Source organism: Pristis pectinata, chromosome 5 (assembly GCF_009764475.1).
Source record: "Pristis pectinata isolate sPriPec2 chromosome 5, sPriPec2.1.pri, whole genome shotgun sequence".
NCBI lineage: Eukaryota > Metazoa > Chordata > Chondrichthyes > Rhinopristiformes > Pristidae > Pristis > Pristis pectinata.
In genome coordinates, this window is record NC_067409.1 from 112259163 (window position 1) to 112278308 (window position 19146).

The 19146-nt window shown below is 39.6% G+C and overlaps 1 protein-coding gene across 1 annotated transcript in view; it reads right to left on the reverse strand.

The window, feature by feature from the left end:
* The window catches only part of LOC127571014 (retinoic acid receptor beta-like), a 179330-nt gene that overhangs the window by 159030 nt on the left and 1154 nt on the right, over positions 1-19146 (reverse strand). The gene's annotated exons all lie outside the window — the stretch shown is intronic.

Sequence of the window (19146 nt, forward strand, 5' to 3'; positions counted from 1 at the left end):
ATTGTTTACTCATCCAAGTGGTCACGCTTCAAGAACGAGCCAAAACTGCCATCAAACTTTTTGGGCAAGGGGGTTGAGTGGAGGACGTCAGTGGAGGTTGGAGGGGACAGATGGCGGGAACTATGGTTGTCAGTTGATATCTGCACAGACTTAATAATTATTACTGGACAGCAATTGGGATCTGGACCTCATTATCCAATGAGTGGTGTGACCAAGTGGAGTGCCCCAACACCTAGGTACAATGCTGTACAAACAGCTGCTCATGTCCATAGAATGTGTCTAACAAGAGTTAGCACTTTCTGGAAGGGAGTGAAAAATGGGGGGGGGGGGGGAGAAGAGGGGGAAGGGGGGAGAAGAAGAAAAGGAACAAAGAAAGAAGAAAACAATATCATCTCCAGAAAGAAGTTGTAAAGCAAAAGGCATTTCCTGTACAGACCCAGGGGGAGTTTTGAGTACTAAGCTGCAAACCTCATGTGGAATAGAGCAATTTTATTTAATTAAAGTATATAGAAAGTGTTGCATTTGGTCAAAACATTCTGATATTCCTCGTTTTTGTTGGCACAGAAAGAAGTCAGACAGGATTTTTTTTATGAATTCACTGTTGGAGAAAAAGACACGCAGTTCGCATACATTAGGCAGTATGTCAAAGGAAACGCTAAAGTTCAACTAAAGTACAAGTAATTAGGAACAGATTTGCGACATACCTCAGTGTATATTCAATACTGCTTTTTATTTATAAGACACCTCAAGTTAGGAAACAAAAGCAGCCCTATTTTTAATTCAAGACTTCAGAATCAGAACAAGTCTGTTTTTTATCAATCCAGGAAAAAACTTTAGCAATTCTTTGTTTTAATTTGAATTTAAATTGTCCTATTCCCATGACCCAATTAACTTTCCAATCCTAGCTTAAAACTAATGGCCACTTTCAAGGAACCTCCAAATTTATTTCTCCGTAATTATTAGTCGAAGAGAAATTCAAAGCAAGTTCAGGTCAGAATATTCTTCCTGTGGCCTAGTTTTGTTTTGTATTTTGTAGACAGATTTGGCCTGAAATTTAGTTCAACAATGCACATTCTTTGAATGTCACTTGTATAAAAATAGAGAATGTTCTGTGCATTTATACGTTTGAAGGTGAGTTGTTGTGGATGCATTGAACACAAACAGAGTAGGCAGATCATGACAACAGTCACAGGGCAACATTGATTTAATAGCAACAGTACCACTGTGGAGCTTGATGCTTCATCTCAGGCCCCCTCAGTTTAACAGGCACTCAATAGTAAGAAGGAGCCTACACAGTATAATTTTAAGTGATCTTAATTTTAAATTTTAAGTTAGCTGCTGTTTGTTTTTTTCTGGCTGTGTGTGATTCAACAAGCACCAATTGTTGGGTACTTTCTACCATGGTTCAACATTATAAAGTCTATAGAGAACGGGTTGGTACGCACCCATTGTTCCAATACTTGCACGTGTTAGTAGACACTACCCTACTGGAAGAGAGAGGGAAAAAAGGGAAGGTTCTTGAAACAACTATACTTACCTGGAACAATTCTCCTGCTTGAACCTCATCCAGAAACAATATGTAAAACATCTATACTTAAATAGGAAATCCTTACCCACTGCTGCAGTCACAACTGCAACCTCAAAGGAGAGGATGTATTGCATTGTCAGTGGCTGGGCAGGTGACCATTGAAATGAACATTTGTGCACTAAGCTATTTCCAGGCTGGAGCTGGAGATACTTGCATCATCCAAAAGCCTGAAATCTACTGTTGCCATAGAAAAGATAGGACTAAAAAGTTGATTTAAGAGATATGCTCAGAGAAGACATTGATAGATTGGGACAAAGGCAAAGAGGTGTGAGGGTTTATGCAGGGAGTTTTAAAGAATGGGGCAAACCAACCAATGGTGTTGCCACAGTGGTCTCACAAAGTACGGTATACTGGAGTCTGAGGATTAGAGAGGAGGTTGCAGAGGCTTAATAACACAGAATGATACTAAATAATCACTTTCAATTCCATCCACTGAAGGAACAAATGTAGGTATGCATCAAGCAAAAAGGAATTTACTGAATGCACATAATCCACTGATGGACTGTTCCTACTTTTACAATTTGCACAATAATTCCTCCCTGATTCTCCCAAAATTATTTGGCATATCTTTTCATCGAAACTCACCTATCCCACATCTGGTTTAGTTGCCTTCTTGAAGAAATTCCTTCCTTCTCAGAAAGGAAATTATGTGGCCATTTGGATTAGCTTATTACTTCTGCACAGTTTTCAAACCAATACCAAAACAAAGGTTCTTGTAGAGGAGTTAATTTCTGTGCCATGGCATGGTTTTTAGTAGTGGTATGCAGGTCAGTCAGGTGAGTTACTCTGAATTAGAGGTAACAACTTATTAGTGGTTACAATTAATCACAGTTGCTCTGATTTAGTGGTAATAATAATTTTTCTGTATTTGCACTGTATTGCTGCCACAAAACAACAAATTTCACGTCATAAGTCAGTGATAATAAATCTGATTCTGATTCATACGTATTGAACGTGTAATCATTTGGTGCACTAGCATTGATGTAACATCACTGAATTTTTACGGTTTGCAAAATTGCACAAGGTTTTTCAATTTCATTGATAGAGACCTAACATTTTATGGCCTTATGCACAGATTTGCATAGTAACATAATTTGTCTAGGCAGTAGGTATAAATGACTGAGGCATTAATTAAGTGCAATGTAATGGAGTATAATATTAGAAAATGTGAAAGTATTCACTTTAGTAGAAAGGACAGCAAAATATTTTTTAAATGCTGAAAAGCAAATAAATACTGATGCCTAGCAGAATCCTGATTTCTGGTTCATGAGATGCAGAAAGTAAATTTGTATTGCAAGGAGGCTGGAGTAGATACTTAAGGAGATTGCACAGAGCTTTGATTAGACTTTTTTTTGGAGTACTCTGCTGTGAGGAATTTTGGTTTCCATAGCTAAAGGAAGATATATTTGCCCTAGAGTCAGTATAGTATTGATTCACTGGATTACTCTCTAGAAATAAGGTGGTTGTCCTATGAAGAGAGATTGGCCTTAGCTCACTAGAATTTAGAAGGAAGAGAAGTGATCTTATTGAGATGTACCAGATTCTGCGGGAGACTGACAGGATAGATCCTGAGAGGTTCCCAGGACAAGGAGTCAACCACTTAGAATGAGAAAAAAATGTAAACAATTGTGTATTTTTGTAAACCTTTACCTCGGGGCGTGGGGGGGTGGACATGGGGGTGCTGTGGGTGCTCACTTGTATTCAATGCTTTTAGACACAAAGGGAGTCAGAGGATATAGGAGTGTAGCCACAACAAGAGAGCTGCTCATTGACTTCAGGAAGGGGGAGCGGTGCACATGCTCCTGTCTACATCAACGGTGCTGAGGTCGAGAGCTTCAAGATCAGAGGAGTGGACATCACCAATGGCTTGTCCTGCTTCAACCACGTAGATACCACAGCCAAGAAAGGTCACCAGTGCCTCTACTTCCTCAGGAGGCTTAAGAAATTCAGCATGTCCCCGTCGACCCTCACCAATTTTTAATCGATGCACCATAGAAAGCATCCTATCTGGATGCATCACAGCCTGGTACGGCAACTGCTCTGCCCAGGACCGCAAGAAACTGCAGAGAGTTGTGGACACAGTTCAGCACATTACGGAAACCAGCCTACCCTCCATGGACTCTGTCTACACTTCTCACTGCCTTGGTAAAGCAGCCAACATAATTAAAGACCCCACCCACCCCAGACATTCTCTCTTCTCCCCTCTCCCATCGGGCAGAAGATACAAAAGCCTGACAGCCTCTACCCCACTGTTATAAAACTATTGAACAGTTCCCTAGAACGATAAGATGTACTCTTGACCTCACAGTCTACCTCGTTTTGAGCTTGCACCTTATTGTCTACCTGCATTGCACTTTCTCTGTAACTGTAACACTTTATTCTGCATTCTGTTATTGCTTTACCCTGTACTATCTCAATGCACTGTGTAATGAATTGATCTGTATGAACAGTCCGCAACACAAGTTCTTCCACTGTACCTTGGTACATAGGACAATAATAAAACAATTCCAAATCCAGATTGGACATGGTACAGAATCAACTGTGACCTTATTAAATGGAGAAGCAATCTTGAAGGGGCTTACAACCTACTCATGCTTCCATTTATTATGTTCTTATGATCTTAAAACCATTGTGTGTAATTACAGTCAGCCTTCATTTTTTTTACCTTTACATTTTTTTTCCACTTTGCACCTTGGTACTTTTCCTCAAGTCTAACAATTTCATACAGATATTCTTCCACTTCTGATGTATTTAATCCTACAATGATCATCTCTGTGACAGCCTCTGACATTTCCTTCATCAACTGTGTACTGGTGGCTTGGTCCTCCAGAGAGGACTGTACCCATGTCTCCTGAAATGGAGATGTGGTGTGTAAACTTTGGTTGCATCTTTAGTCCTAATTTCTCTCAGAACCTATCGACTCTCTCTTCACTCATGACTGTGGCTAGGCACAGCCCAAACACCATCTATAAATTTGCCAATGACACCAGTTACTGGCAGAATCTCAGATGGCGAGGAAGTGTATAGGAATGAGATAGATTGGCTGGCTGAGTGCTGTCGCAACAACAACATCGCACTCAACGTCAGCAAGACCAAGGAACTGATTGTGGACTTCAGGAAGGGGAAGTCAGGAAAACACACACCAGTCTTCATTGAGGGGTCAGCGGTGGAAAGGGTGAGCAGCTTCAAGTTCCTGGGCATCAACATCTCAGGGGATCCATCTTGGGCTTAATACATTGATGCAATCATGAAGAAGGCACGTCAGCGGCTCTACTTCTTTAGGATTTTGAGGAGATTTGGTACGTCACCAAAGACTCTTGCAAATTTCTACACATGTACGATGGAGAGCATTCTGGCTGGTTGCATCACCACCTGGTATGGAGGCTCCAACGTGCAGGATTGAAAGAGGCTGCAGAGCGTTGTAGACTCAGCCAGCTCCATCATGGGCAGAACCCTCCCCACCATCGAGGACATCTTCAAGAGGCGGTGCCTCATGAAAGCAGCATCCATCGTAAAAGGACCCTCACCACCTGGGACATGTTCTCTTCACGTTACTAGCATTGGGGAAGAGGTACAGGAGCCTGAAGACCCACACTCAACGTTTCAGGAACAGCTTCTTCCCCTCCGCCATCAGATTTCTGAATGGTCCATGAACCCATGAACACTACCTCATTGTTTCTCTTTTGCACTATTTATTTTTGTAACTTATAGTAATTCTTAAGGTCTTTATGTCTTTGCACTGTACTGCTACCGCAAAACAACACATGTCATGACATATGTCAGTGATCATGAACCTGATTCTGATTCCATAGCCAGCTAAGCCCACTTTACATTGCTAAGCTCATTAAGTAGTATTTTTGCATATATCTTCTGCTCACCTCTGCGTTATCGTGCTAGTACTACAGTGTTGCCAAAGAGCACAGAAATTTGCATGTTATAGCAAGTGCATTTAAAGATTAAGGTAACAATTTAACTTCCATTTAAAGCACTAGTAGCATGGTGATTAAATTCACTCTAATACTTCTTGCCATTTCTTTGCAGATGATGGAGAAATCAGAATCAAAATCAGGTTTTTTTATCACTGACATTAGTCGTGAAATTTGTTGTTTTGCGGCAGCAGCAAGCTTGTAGTTTACTCCCTGCAGGTGAAGCTGATCAATGGAATTTGACTGGAAGAATATTGGAACCACTCTACTTTCTTGCCAGACATCTAAACATATATATATTAATTTTACTGATAAGAATAAATTTTATGACAAAACACCTCATTCTTCTGATTAAATATATTGGGCCACATCATGCTGACTGGTGACTGATGGCTCCCACTCACTGCCATCCAGAACTCCACTTGTGCTTAGTGAAAAGAAGAATTCAGGCATGAGCTGGAAGTCAGATGCCACACTCCTGACGGTCTGTTCTGCTGCATAACTCAATGCGTCCAGTGATACAGCAGTTTGTGCTGAGGTGAGAAGTTGGCTTGAAGATGATCATTGATCCCATGGAAAAAGATAGACTTAATTTATTTTAACGTGCCTAACTATTTGTCAGTATTTGATGTTTTTAAGTAAATTTATTTTTCTTTTAGTTTTTAATCACTTGACTATCAGAGACATTTATAAAATGTTCAAAAGCCTTTGACAACTTATAAGTTATCAAAGGCATTCAGGGCATTGTGGAAATGGGGTCTTCGGATATGATGCCCAAGCCCTATTCCGACGTGGATTCTGTCCCACCTTGCAAGATGGTTGTCGTATGCAGAGGTTCAGCTTGTTTATTGTCTGCATCCAGAAAAATTAATTGTGGGTGGGTGCATTGGGACCATGAGTGGCAATTACTGGCATTCAATATGTCCATCGATATCTGTGGTAATCAAATTCATGTACTACTGAAATGATATGTTTTCTTTTTCTTTCAGTCAACAGCAGGAGGGAGAAATGGATGGAAGGTCAGCCTTATAATAAATTACCTCTTGAGGAAAAAATAGCATATAGCAAAGATGCTACCAAAACTCTTCATCTGAAATTTATAGATGTGGTGGTTTTTAGCCGCATGCTGAAGTTTTCAGCTTTATCACAGCATCAAAGGTGTGATAATAATACGCCAGCATAATTATGAGCAATAAGGAGATTTGGAACAGGAGCTCTGAAAAGCGTTGAGTCTCTGTGCGCGTGCTTGTGGGTTTCATCTTGCAAGAGTCTAAAAGAGGCACATCCGCAAATTGTTAGTAATTGATTGGCCAATTAACAGCAGCAAATAAAAGGATGGTAGGTATAAGTGGAGCAGCCAATGTTGGAGTGGCCCAGGCCCAAGAGGCTTCAGCAAGGGGAGGCAAAGGAAAGTCTCTGGTACATTCTTTGATTTTTCTTTTACTGCCAGGCTAGAGTAGTTAGAATGGCTCTGGGGTCAGTGGTGTGCTCATCTTGTGAGATGTGGGAGTTCTGGGAGACCTCCAGTCTCCCTGATAGCTACATCTGCACAAGGTGCATCCAGCTGCAGATCCTTAAAGACTGTTAGGGAACTGGAGCTGCAGCTGGATGACCTTAGGCTCCCATGAGTTAATGAGGAGTTCATAGATAAGAGCTACAGGGAGGCAGTCACTCCTAAGCTGCAGGATGCAGGTAGCTGGGTGACTGTAAGAGAATAGGCAGGTAGTGCAGAGTACCCCTGTGGCTGTTCCCCTCAATAACAAGGATACTGCTTTGGATACTGTTGTTGGGGGGGCAAAGGGGGGGGGCAAAGAGGAGACATGACCTCCTGGGGAAAGCTGTAGTAACCAGGTCTCCAGCACTGAACCTGGTTGTGTGGAACAGAAGGGAAGTGGGGGGAGAAGAGGAGAGCGGTAGTGATAGGCGTTCCATAGTAAGGGGGGCAGACAGGAGATCCTGTGGATGTGAAAGAGACTTCTGAATGGTATGTTGCCTCCCTGCGTGCCAGGAAGAATAGGAGGATGACTAGAGTGAGGGTAGGACTGATCAGGGATAAAAGAGGAAACGTGCCTGGAGTTGGAAGAGGTAGGGGAGGTCCTTAATGAATACTTTGCTTCAGTATTCACCAGAGAGAGACCTTGACATTTGTGAGGATGGTGTACAACAGGCTGATACACTAGGGCATGTTGACGTGAGGAAAGAGGATATGCTGGAACTTTTGGAAAAACATTGGGATAGATAAGTCACTGGGGCCAGATGGGATATATCCAAAATTATTATGGGAAGCGAGGGGAGAGATTGCTGTGCCTTTGGTGATGATCTTTGTGTCCTCACTGGCCACAGGAGTAGTGCCAGATGATTGGGGGATTGCAATTGTTCCTTTTTTTTCAAGCAAGGGAGTAGGGATAACCCTGGGAATTACAGACCAGTGAGTCTTACTTCAGTGGTGGGCAAATTACTGGAGAAGATTCTTATAGACAGGACTTATGGGCATTTGGAGAAGCATAGGCTGATTAGGGACAGTCAGCATAACTTTGAGGGGTAGGTCGTGCCTCACGAGCCTGTAAATTTTTTGAGGATGTGACAAAGCACGTTGAAGGTAGAGCAGCGGATGTGGTGTACATGGATTTTAGTGAGGCACTTCATAAGGTTCCTCGCGGAGTGCTCATTCAGAAAGTCAGGAGCCATGGTATCCAGGGAAACCTGACTGTGTGAATTCAGAATTGGCTCACCCATAGAAGACAGTGTGGTTGTAGATGGAGCGTATTCTGCCTGGAGGTCTCTGACCAGTGGTGTTCCACAGGGGTCTGTTCTGGGATCCCTGCTCTTTGTGATTTTTTTTTATATATATATAAATGACTTGGATGTGGAAGGGTGGGTTAGTACGTTTGCAGATGACACGAAGGTTGGTGGTGTTGTGGATAGCGTAGAAGGTTGCTGTAGGTTACAACAGAAAATTGATTAGGATGCAGAGCTGGGCTGGTAAGTGGCAGATGGAGTTCTACCTGGAAAAGTATGAAGTGATACACTTTAGAAGATCAAATTTGAAGGCAGAATGCAAGGTTAATGGCACGACTCCTAGCAGTGTGGAGGAACATGGGGATCTTGGGGTCCACATCCATAGATCCCTCAAGGTTGCTGTGCAGGTTGATAGGGTTGTTAAGGTGTATGGTGTGCTGGCCTTCATTAGTTAGGGTATTGAGTTCAAGAGCTGTGAGGTGATGTTGCAGCTCTATAAAACTCTGGTTAGACCACACTTGGAGTATTGCGTTCAGTTCTGGTCACCTCATTATAGGAAGGATGTGGAATCTTTGGAGAGGGTGCAGAGATTTACCAGGATGCTGCCTGGATTGGAGAGCATCTCTTATGAGGGTAGGTTAAGCAAGCTCGGGCTTTCCTCTCTGAAAAGGAGGATGAGAGATGACTTGACAGAGGTGTACAAGATAATAAGAGGCATAGATCAAGTGGACAGTCAGACTTTTCCCAGGGCAACAATGGCTAACAGGAGGGGGCATAATTATAAGGTGATTGGAGGAAGGTATAAGGTGGAATGTCAGAGGTAAGTTTTTAGAGTGGTGGGTGCATGGAACACACTGCCGGCAGAGGTGGTGGAGGCAGATACATTAGGGACATTTAAGAGACTCTTAGATAGGCACATGATAGAAAAATGGAGGGTTATGTGGGTGGGTGGGTGGGTGGGAAGGGTTAGATAGATCTTGGATCAGGATAAAATGTTGGCACAACATCATAAGCCAAAAGGCCTGTGCTGTAATGTTCTATGAGACAATATTAAGACCTTAAAGTACATTTGCCATTATGAAGCTCAAAGCATTTGGCTTCAATGTTTGTATCTGTGGATTCTTTGCCTTAGGCAGGTAGCAGTTTTGATGTCAGTGGAAATAAGGCTTTTAGCTCATTAGACCTTTACTGTCAGCAAAACTGAGCAGTGGAAAGTTATTCGGCACATTAATAATGACTTTTGTATGTCCCTTCCTTAAACTTCAGCAGTATAGCTCTTACCGGCAGGGCTGAAGGAAAAATGTAAGCAGTGTACACTTACAGCAGTTGCCCCATCACATTGTTGTCAACACAAACACCACGCAAATTCTGCACTAGCAAGGAAGGTCACATGGGTAAAAAGCAGCAAACGTTTGCAGAGCCTTTTTTTAAAAAAAAACATCCTGTTTATCTACACTGCCAACATGTACAGGATTTCTAACTCTTGGTCAGAAAATAAATTTCACTTATCCACTTGTCTTTCTCCCCTGATCCCTTCTTCCTTGAATATTGCTGGGTCACTTTTTCAACTTGATGCTCTGGGATAAAACTAGCATTGCAGATTGGTTGTCCATCTAGACACTCTTGTATTCAATTCCATCAAAATCAATAAGAATAAAATTTAGCCAGTTTCTGATCTGCCTGGGTGAAAAGCAACTCAGCTACCTCAGAACACAATCTCATGCCCCAAACAGTTGTATTCTTCACCAATAAGCTTGGCTTATGATTATTACTGCGTTGGCTGACTATTCTCATTCATTTTAACTTAACTGTTGGTTTTTACCAGGATTCATCATGCTCACTTTCCAAGGCCCATCATTAGATACAACAAACTGCTGGAGGAACTCAGCAGGTCAGGCAGCATCTGTGGAGGGAAATAGCCACTCCAGATGAAGGGTCTCGACCCGAAATGTCGACTGTCCATTTTCCCTCCACAGATGCTGCCTGACCAGAGTTCCTCTAGCATTTTGTTTGTTGCTCCAGATTCCAGCATCTGCAGTCTCTTGTGTCTCCATCATTAGATACTTAGCTACACTTCCTATGAAATAAAAACAAACATTTTATTAACACAGTATCACTAATGTCCCCAGAACATCCCAAGGTACACTCAACAAATACTTTTTTTTTGTAGTTATTGTGGGAACATGGCAGCTAATACAGGCATCAATAAATGACTGGATTATATTTTACACTATTGTTAAGGGATAAATGTCAGGCATAACTACAGGAAGAACCCTATTTTTCAAATTGTATCATGGGTTCATCTACAGGATAGACAGTTTCTGCCAGACAACAGCAGTGACATGGCTGCACTCCTTCAATAGTGATATTCCAGATTACGTCCACAAATTACTGCAGGACATCTTAGAATCACAGCACAGGAGACCACTCAGCACACTGAATCTGTGCCGGCTCTTTCAAGGAGTTATTCAGGCAGACAAATTCAACCAACAGCCTTGTGGCAACAATGAGTGTTTTCATTAAGGTAATGCAAGTTGTAGAGCCATTACACCTTGGCCTGAAATCAGTTAATTCAATGCAGATCAGGGATCAGACCAGGAGTCTTTCTAGTCTGTGAAAAGTCACAATCATACAGCACAGAAACAGGCTCCACATTCTTGCTGACCATCAAATATCTAACCATGTTAATCCCATTTACCAACACTCGGTTCGTAGCATTCTATGCCTTGGCAACTCAGACACTCGTCTAGACACTTCTTACATATCATGAGAGTACCTGCATTCACCACCCAATCAACAACATCCTGGTCAATCTCCTCCACACCCTCTCCAGTGCAATCACATCTTTCCTATAGTGTGGTGACCAAAATTGCAAAGTACAATGTTTTATAAAGTTGTACCATAATCGTACTGCTCTTATAATCTATGCCCCAGAATTACAAAACCAGCAGAAATCTGAACATGGTGACTGTGGTCTCTTTGTGGGATTAACAGGCCTCAAAGAATTTCATAGCAATGAAATCAAGCAAAACAGATTTTCAATACACAAACTTCATCCAAACACAATTCCACACCCAAAGTGTTATGTTGTGGCTTTACCATATTATATAAAGGGCTTTTCCAAAAATTTTACAAATGTAACTATGTACTTTTGAGCAATTAAAATGGTATTCTAAGAATCATTTTCATAAAAGTAAAAAGGATTTAAGTACAGCTTAATCACATATCTCAAAAGTCCTTCAAAGCATCTCATAAGCAATATTTTTCATTATAACTACATTTATTCAGGAATACACTATAGCCATTTTAAGCAGAAGATTTTACCGAAAGAAATATGATAAATCTCTTTGTAGTAATGTTTTCAGGGAGAACGTCAGGGGATCCCCTACTCTTCTTCAAATAGTGGCTGGGGAGTCTTTTAACAACCACTTGAACAAATAGTCAGGAGCTCATGGAATGAATGATGTCATCATATCACTGCTTTATCAACTGATGTAAAAGCCATTCTCAATAAACACTGAATTCAAAGAGTGCCATTTGACAATACAACACACTCTCTTTCAGTACGGCATCATTAGTGCTCGACTTAAGAGGCACTTGAACCCTTAACCTTCTGACTTAGAGGTGACTTCTATCAATTGAGCCTAAGTAACAATAAAAAGAACAACAAAAAAGTTTGAATAAAAATGTTTAAACTAAATTATTTAAAGAATCTTAGACTAATTAAAGCAGTCAGCTCTCACAACATATCTTCATTTGCTATACCCTATCACTGCACAAATCCTGTTAGTTCATTCACTATAAATTTCATGTCTAGGTGCCTTGATGGAGAACCATGCTTCATTCTGACACTGTAAACCAAACTTATAATTTCACAAACTATTCAAGTTACATTTTTCTTGGGAGGATGTCAATTTTCTTTTCTGAGCAGGCAATGAAGGAGCTAATGCTCTTTAAGAGGGAGGGATTTGCTGCTTGCCAGATCGGACACAGTGAACTGCCAGTGACCCTTCAGTCTGTGTATTTGACCCAAGTCTGACTGTTCAGTACTGCTGGGATCAGGCTCTCTGTGATACATGGCTCTGAACAGTTTGTGAAACAGGTGTCTGCAACAGGACGCCAAAACTACCTTTATTAGCAACTCAGAACTTTGATCAAAAAGTAAACTGACAAAAAGAGCTAACAGGAATCAGTGTCACAAAACACCTGCTAATTTCCAATCCTGCATGCATCAGTTAAGTGTTAATAACAAAATTAATCTTGGGAAGTTGATACAACAGTTAGCAAAAATGATGCTCACTTGACACCTATGGCACTGAACAAAACTGTCTTAATATTTTGTGTGTATATTTAGGCTATTAAATGAGCGCAGTAATTATACAAGTAAAAAAATTTACGGTAACATTTACAAAATTGACCAAGGTTTGGAAGGGGATTATCTTATTCAAGAAAGGGACTTTAGGGATCACATCACCAGGTATACCAGCTGAAAATGTCAGCACACCATTGTGGGCCAAAGGGCCTATACTGTGCTGAAGTGTTCCATGTTCTAAGTAGCTCTGTGATGGCCACAGAAACAGCAAACTCCACTTCCTCCAGGAGACAGCTTGAAATGTAGCATTGGAAATGGTTGTGTTCAGACTTCCAAATGGCTGCACATTTTCCAGTCTCTAATGAGATATTTAGCTGGTGGATCCAGATGAGAAATTGGGTTGGGAGGAGAGAGAAGAATGGTAGTTATGAGAACAAATTAAAGAATTTGCCCTAAAAGATAATTATCCACATCAAGGCCACCTTTGAGAGAGGGTGTCAGGCAAATACGTAGAGTGAAGTCTGTGAAAGAGTTGATGGTTCAGACCAACCCCCGGCAAGAGGAATGTTTTGATGTGGGTGGATGACTTGGGAAAACAAAGTTTTTTCCTGGAAAACCTTCCATTTGATTTCTAAATTTTTTTTTTAAAAATGGAAAGACAAAAGATGAAGTTGTGTGCCCTTGCAAGGAACTCAAGTGTCAGACTAGAGACAGTACATTTCCATATACTGTGTATTAATCAAAACGTCTGATGTTCAGCTCTGCTCGGTGCTAGTGGTGGCATTGCGTGCTTTGCTCTGATTCAATTGACAGTGTCAGTCTGTCAGTCCTGGAAGGAGCTTTGTTTGATCACACTTGTTATCCTGCTAGTAAGGCTAATTCCAAACAGGCATGGTCTGCAGCTTGAATTGATAAACATCAAAAGACAGAAATGGTAAGAAAATATATAATTCATAATGTGGAGTACTCCTTGTCCTTCCTTGATGCTTACATTTTTAATTCATCAGTAAGAAATTATGAGAAGTTAGAAAGCCAATCAATCTTTTCATCATATAACTCCTGTCACTTTGTACAAGTATCATAAGAAATTAATATGGGGCTTATTTCATTCCAATGAATGAATGTTCACCTTTCTGCCTTGCAGAGGTCTTGATTTTTGGGACAATATTAAAAAGTATCCTGTTATCATATTGATAATCACATCTGAAATATGTGCAATTTAACCTGAAGATATAAATTAAAATTTTTAGTGCAATGACTTTTTTAACAAAAATATTTAAGTCCAAATTAGCAAGGCAAGTAGCACATCATCTATTTTGTTAAAAGAAAATCACATACAGGTCCTCTCCAGGTTATGAACAGCCCGTACACTCTAGTGAGTGTTTGGGAGACCAGCCTACTTCAACTGTGTTGCCCTTGGTGGGCCTATGTTTTTGAGATATATTGTGGTTTATGAACAGTTCTCAGGAATGGAACCCTGTCGTAACCTGGAGAGGGCCTACCGAAGTTACCAGATCACTGTTATTGGACTGTATAAGATGTAACTAGCAAGTGCTATTAAGAATTTTAAACATTTCAAAGGAAGCAGAGTGACTATTGGAATTAGCAGCAGTCTCCGTAGCTTCAAAGCAGTTTTGATATATAGCAAATGTTAATTTAAGAACTACAGTAAAAGAATATTGCCTCAAAAAATACCTGAGCCTTTAACTTTAGTTCATTCTAAGGTTGTCAACAATTTATAAATTGTCGTAGCAGCCATAAGTAACCTGCCTTTAATCTCAGATAGCCCTGTCAATGTATCCAGCTCCCGTGGCCACTCTTTATTCACTCTGAGCTGTTCTATATGTTATTACAAATTATCCCTATATGTTGAGAACAGTGACTTCTCCAACCTGGCTAATTCTTTGAAACTTCAGGATACAAATATGATTCTCAAGTAAGGTGGCTGATAGTATAGTAAATGCCTCCCAATGCATTTCTATAATCTTAATATAACACTAGAATTGTCAATAATTCCAATAAAGCAAGATGGTTGATCAATCACATTTCTATGCTGTGTCCACTTCAGCTGTGGAAATCATTCATCTGTGTTGTAAAAAGCTTTGTCCTCCCAAACTTTGGTTGTGACTTTGTTAAGTAACACAAGGGTGAATTAATAGTGATTGCTGTCCACAATTAGAGTAATTAGAGGCAATGAACTGAAAGTAGCATTGAACACTTAGACTGTAACTATAGCATTGGTGCAAAGTGTTCCTGTCACACATCAGTGTGCTCCAGTGACTGTGTACATGCAGCCTGATAATGACATCAAAGTCTCATCCTGTTTTATCTTGGAATCATTTGAGACTTCAACACCTAATTTCCAATCCAATACTATCAGTGTACAGTAAACAATTATTCTAATTTCACAGCATGCAAAATATTTACACAATTTATAAACTTGGTGGCAACATTGCAGAGAGTGAGTGAGCTTTGAAACAATGAAAGACATGCCTTTTTTCCTCTTGTCATCTTACAAAGAAACAGCAGTGTAATTTTAGGATGTAAAAAGAAATTCATTTAATTTGCAGTTTAAATAATGAAAATACAGCACAATAGACTAAATAATGCATAATTATTTCCATCCAGAGCATCTTCAATTATGAAGCTTCTGAACTTGTTCTGGAATAAGATGTTAAAAGCCTGCTCCACGGACCAGGGGAAAGAAGTAATGTTTATTGGTTGACACAACTGCACTTTAAGCCCCTGTTCCTCTTCTACTTCACAAAAATATTGGTTTGAGCCATGAAGTCTGTCAGCAACTTGACAAGCTTTGGCCGATAAGTAAAAAGTGACATTCAGGCAAAGGTCATCTCCAACAAGAGTGAATCCAACCACTTCCCTTCAACATGTCTCCTTGACACACAACATTACCATTATTCTGGGGTCACAACTGATCAGACAGTTAACTTTATCTGCCAACTATGACCAACTCTGAAGCTAGGTGTTCTGTGACTAGTGACTGACTTTATTCTCCAAACCTTTCACACTACCTATAAAGCGCAAGCTGAGAATGCAATGGAATGCTCTGGAGTTGACTTGGTTGAGCTGCACTCAGTGTTCAACCAAGTACCAATCAGTCACTTAACTGGCACCAGTTCACTGCCCCAAACAGTTGACCTCTCCACCATCAAAACAATATGGCCACAATGTATACCATCTACAAGAAGCACTCTTCAAGGCCTCTTTGAGATCCTTTCCTGAATCAACTATCTGGAAGAACAAAACAGATACCGTTCTCTCTGCTTGGATATATAATCAGCATTCCTTCCTGAGATTGGTTCAAAGTCCTGGTACTTCCAATGTAACAGCACATCGGGAGGGTGTTCATCACAAGAACTGCACTATTTTAAAAAGGCAGTTCACCATCACTGCTTCAGGAGCCACTGCTGGCCTTGCCATTAATGAGCACATCCAGTGAATGAATTAATTTCAAAAAAATACTTTATTTTAATGTGCAAAACAAAAACCTCCTATTTGTTTTCTTTTAATTTATCTTTGTTGCAACTTTTACTGTGACCAACAATTGGTCCATTGCTCCGACAGCTGCTTTTGATACATCTTGTCAGAAAAAAAATAATTGTGGTGAGTATTCTATGGTTATAGCTCTTACTGTCTAGCTAACAGGAACAAATTCACAGCATTTTTACAATTTAATATTCAATGTTTAATCAGTACCCTGATATTTTTTTTAGAAACATTTTGCAAGTAAGTGGAACTAGTATAGATATGTACAATGGTTGGCAAGGACATGACAGACCAAAGGGGTTTCTGTGGCCTGACTCTATAACCACAGTTTTTGGACATATTACCAATGACTATAGCACATGTACCCCCCCCCCCCGAACAGAGAGCCCCTAAAGTGACACACCATGACAACCACTTCTTGCATTAATCCTGCCTCATTTCAGCTTGAACAAAACCAGTGCTACATTACTTAATTAAACCTTTCTTTCAAAGTACTATTACATATCCCAGATTAAATGCAGTGGGATGTGACATTGATGAATACCAAGTTGCTGTTACAATTACACAACATTGGAAATTGCTTCCTCATTCCATTTTAAGGCTCCTATAATCATGCAACCAACAATTTGTCAGTCAATATGACGACGATGAACTGATGAATTAAACTGAGTGTGGAAAACAGCTGTCCTAGAAACTAAATTCTCATGTATTTCAAGATTATTTTGAAATCTTTTTCTCGTACTGCATTCTCAAATTGCTAGTTCATTTGTCATCACATGCTTAAGGTCATTGAGACTAATATGTCTGTACAAATATTATAATGTTAATCAAACTTATTAATTGGGGAAGTGAGCAGTAGGATCAGGAAGTGGTTTGAGACAACAAATATGGCATATTATTCAGATCCACTAGTGCAGAAACCAACAGTCTTTGAATATTAAAAAAAATGTTTATCAATATTCCACAAAATTGGATTCAACTTTTTAAAGTTAGTAGTGAGATACATTTATTAATAATACTTTAATATTTGCACTAATGAAAAAACAAGATTTGTAAGTTCTAATAATGAATAGAAATATTATTGCTGTTCAATATTCATTACAGCAATGATGAATGATTTATGCCAGAACAAGGAGCTATGCGCTGAAAACGTCTCCCCTTTCAACATAAAATATGCTCATCAGTGGCGGATAACTAAGAAACACATTTTTTTAACATGTATGCTCATTCTATCAATGTGAATACTCATTTAATTTAATCCATCTATCGATGATGACTTCTATTACTGTTACCAATCTGCACCCATAAACAAAGTTAACCATATAAATCAGTATGTCCTCTTACATGGATAAGATTAGAATTAGAGAAAATGTTTAGACATGCTGTCACAAAATGAAATTTCTTGTTATACTCTTATTTTTAAGCACCTTATGCTGATGCAGCACATTGTTTTGAAACCACAAGCAGACTGAAAATTAGGGGTTCATTGGCCCATAAGCTGTCTACCACCTGAGAGTTAAATGCCAAATACTTGATCCCAACATTGGTACCATGGGAAGTTACCAGGCAGAAATCAAGCATTTACCTACCACGAAAGAGGGAGTGTCACCTGGGCTGGATCACACACCTCCTAGTGGAGATATTTTGAGCAACATTGAAAAGTACTGAGGGAAAAAAAATGCATGCCTTCCTTTTGGACAATATTTTTTAAATCTATTTATTTCTTACCAATTAATGGTTAAAGCACAGCACTTGTAGGGAAAGGTACACCCCAGTTATAGAAAAAAAACAAGTAAACTTTGTCTTCTCTAAGGCAGCAACATCCAATACTTTTGATAGCACTCCTGCATGTTATTTGTTTACCTTAAGTCGGAACAGATTGTGTTCCATTTATAAAAGATGCCAGTGCCATCTTAGTTATATACAGTGCTTAATAGGTGAGTAATCATGCCTAAGTAGTTATAAAAGCACAATGAATTAATAATTTGACCTGAGGAACCTCACAATATAAGCAAGCAGTATTTCTACACTAAAACTGCAATGGAATTGAGTTATATTTGCATCAGTTTTCATTGTAATAACTTAATTAAACCCCAAAGACACTGAGATTTGCCCATAAAACTTTGAAGTGAAAAGTGCTTAAGAAAAGCAGCATACAGCTGTTAGCAGTACACAGGGGACAAGTTACTGTACCATGGATTGATTTTTTTTCCTTTAACAGCTGAAATTGCTGAATGTACATCAAACAGGTAATTTAAGTGTCTCTTACAACATTATTACATTACTAAAACCTTAGTATTGTCAGCTCTCTCAATCTCCTTTTCATTACACTGGCACAATGAAAAAAAGGTTTTTCAGATATGTGGCAGGTCAATGCAATCAATCTGCAGTCTCTGCTAGCCATTAATAAACACAGAGCCACGAAGTGCTTAATGAGGAACAGCAAACCAGGAAATACTAAGGTCTGTGGTCACTGCTATTCCGGGGCAATATTACCTCCAGATTTACCCTCTATAATCTGCTTTTGTACTGTAGCTGTTCCTTATGCATGGCTCAAATAGATCATTTAACAGCCTAGCGTTTCCCTGAATGCTATATGTATAGTAACATTATGTTTTCTCAATTTGCATTAAAAAAAACACATTAAATTTCTTCAATAAGAAACTGAAAATACTCTTTAAAAAAAAACGATGACGGGCTTTTGTGTCGGCGGGTCAAACTAAAATCGCAATTACAGCTTGGACATTATGGCAATAGGATGCCGGAGAGAAAGTCAAATGATAAATACTTCGATGTGAATAAACGAGGCATCTGCACAATGAAAATATTATTCGACAAATTAAGGATGTGCGCAACTGTCTAATCTTAACGAAAATAACACTCAGAGAGAAGCACTAAGCTAAAATAAAATCATTTTAAAAATCTATTTTCTCACGTTTATAACTGGTGATGTTAGGGGTTTGGCCATTTCTTTGATTGTTTTCTGCTAATCTTTTATCCTCAATTCTTCGTTTACCAGACCAGAAACGATGTTTCTGATAAGGTAAAGTCTTTATTTGTTTTCTCCTCAAAAA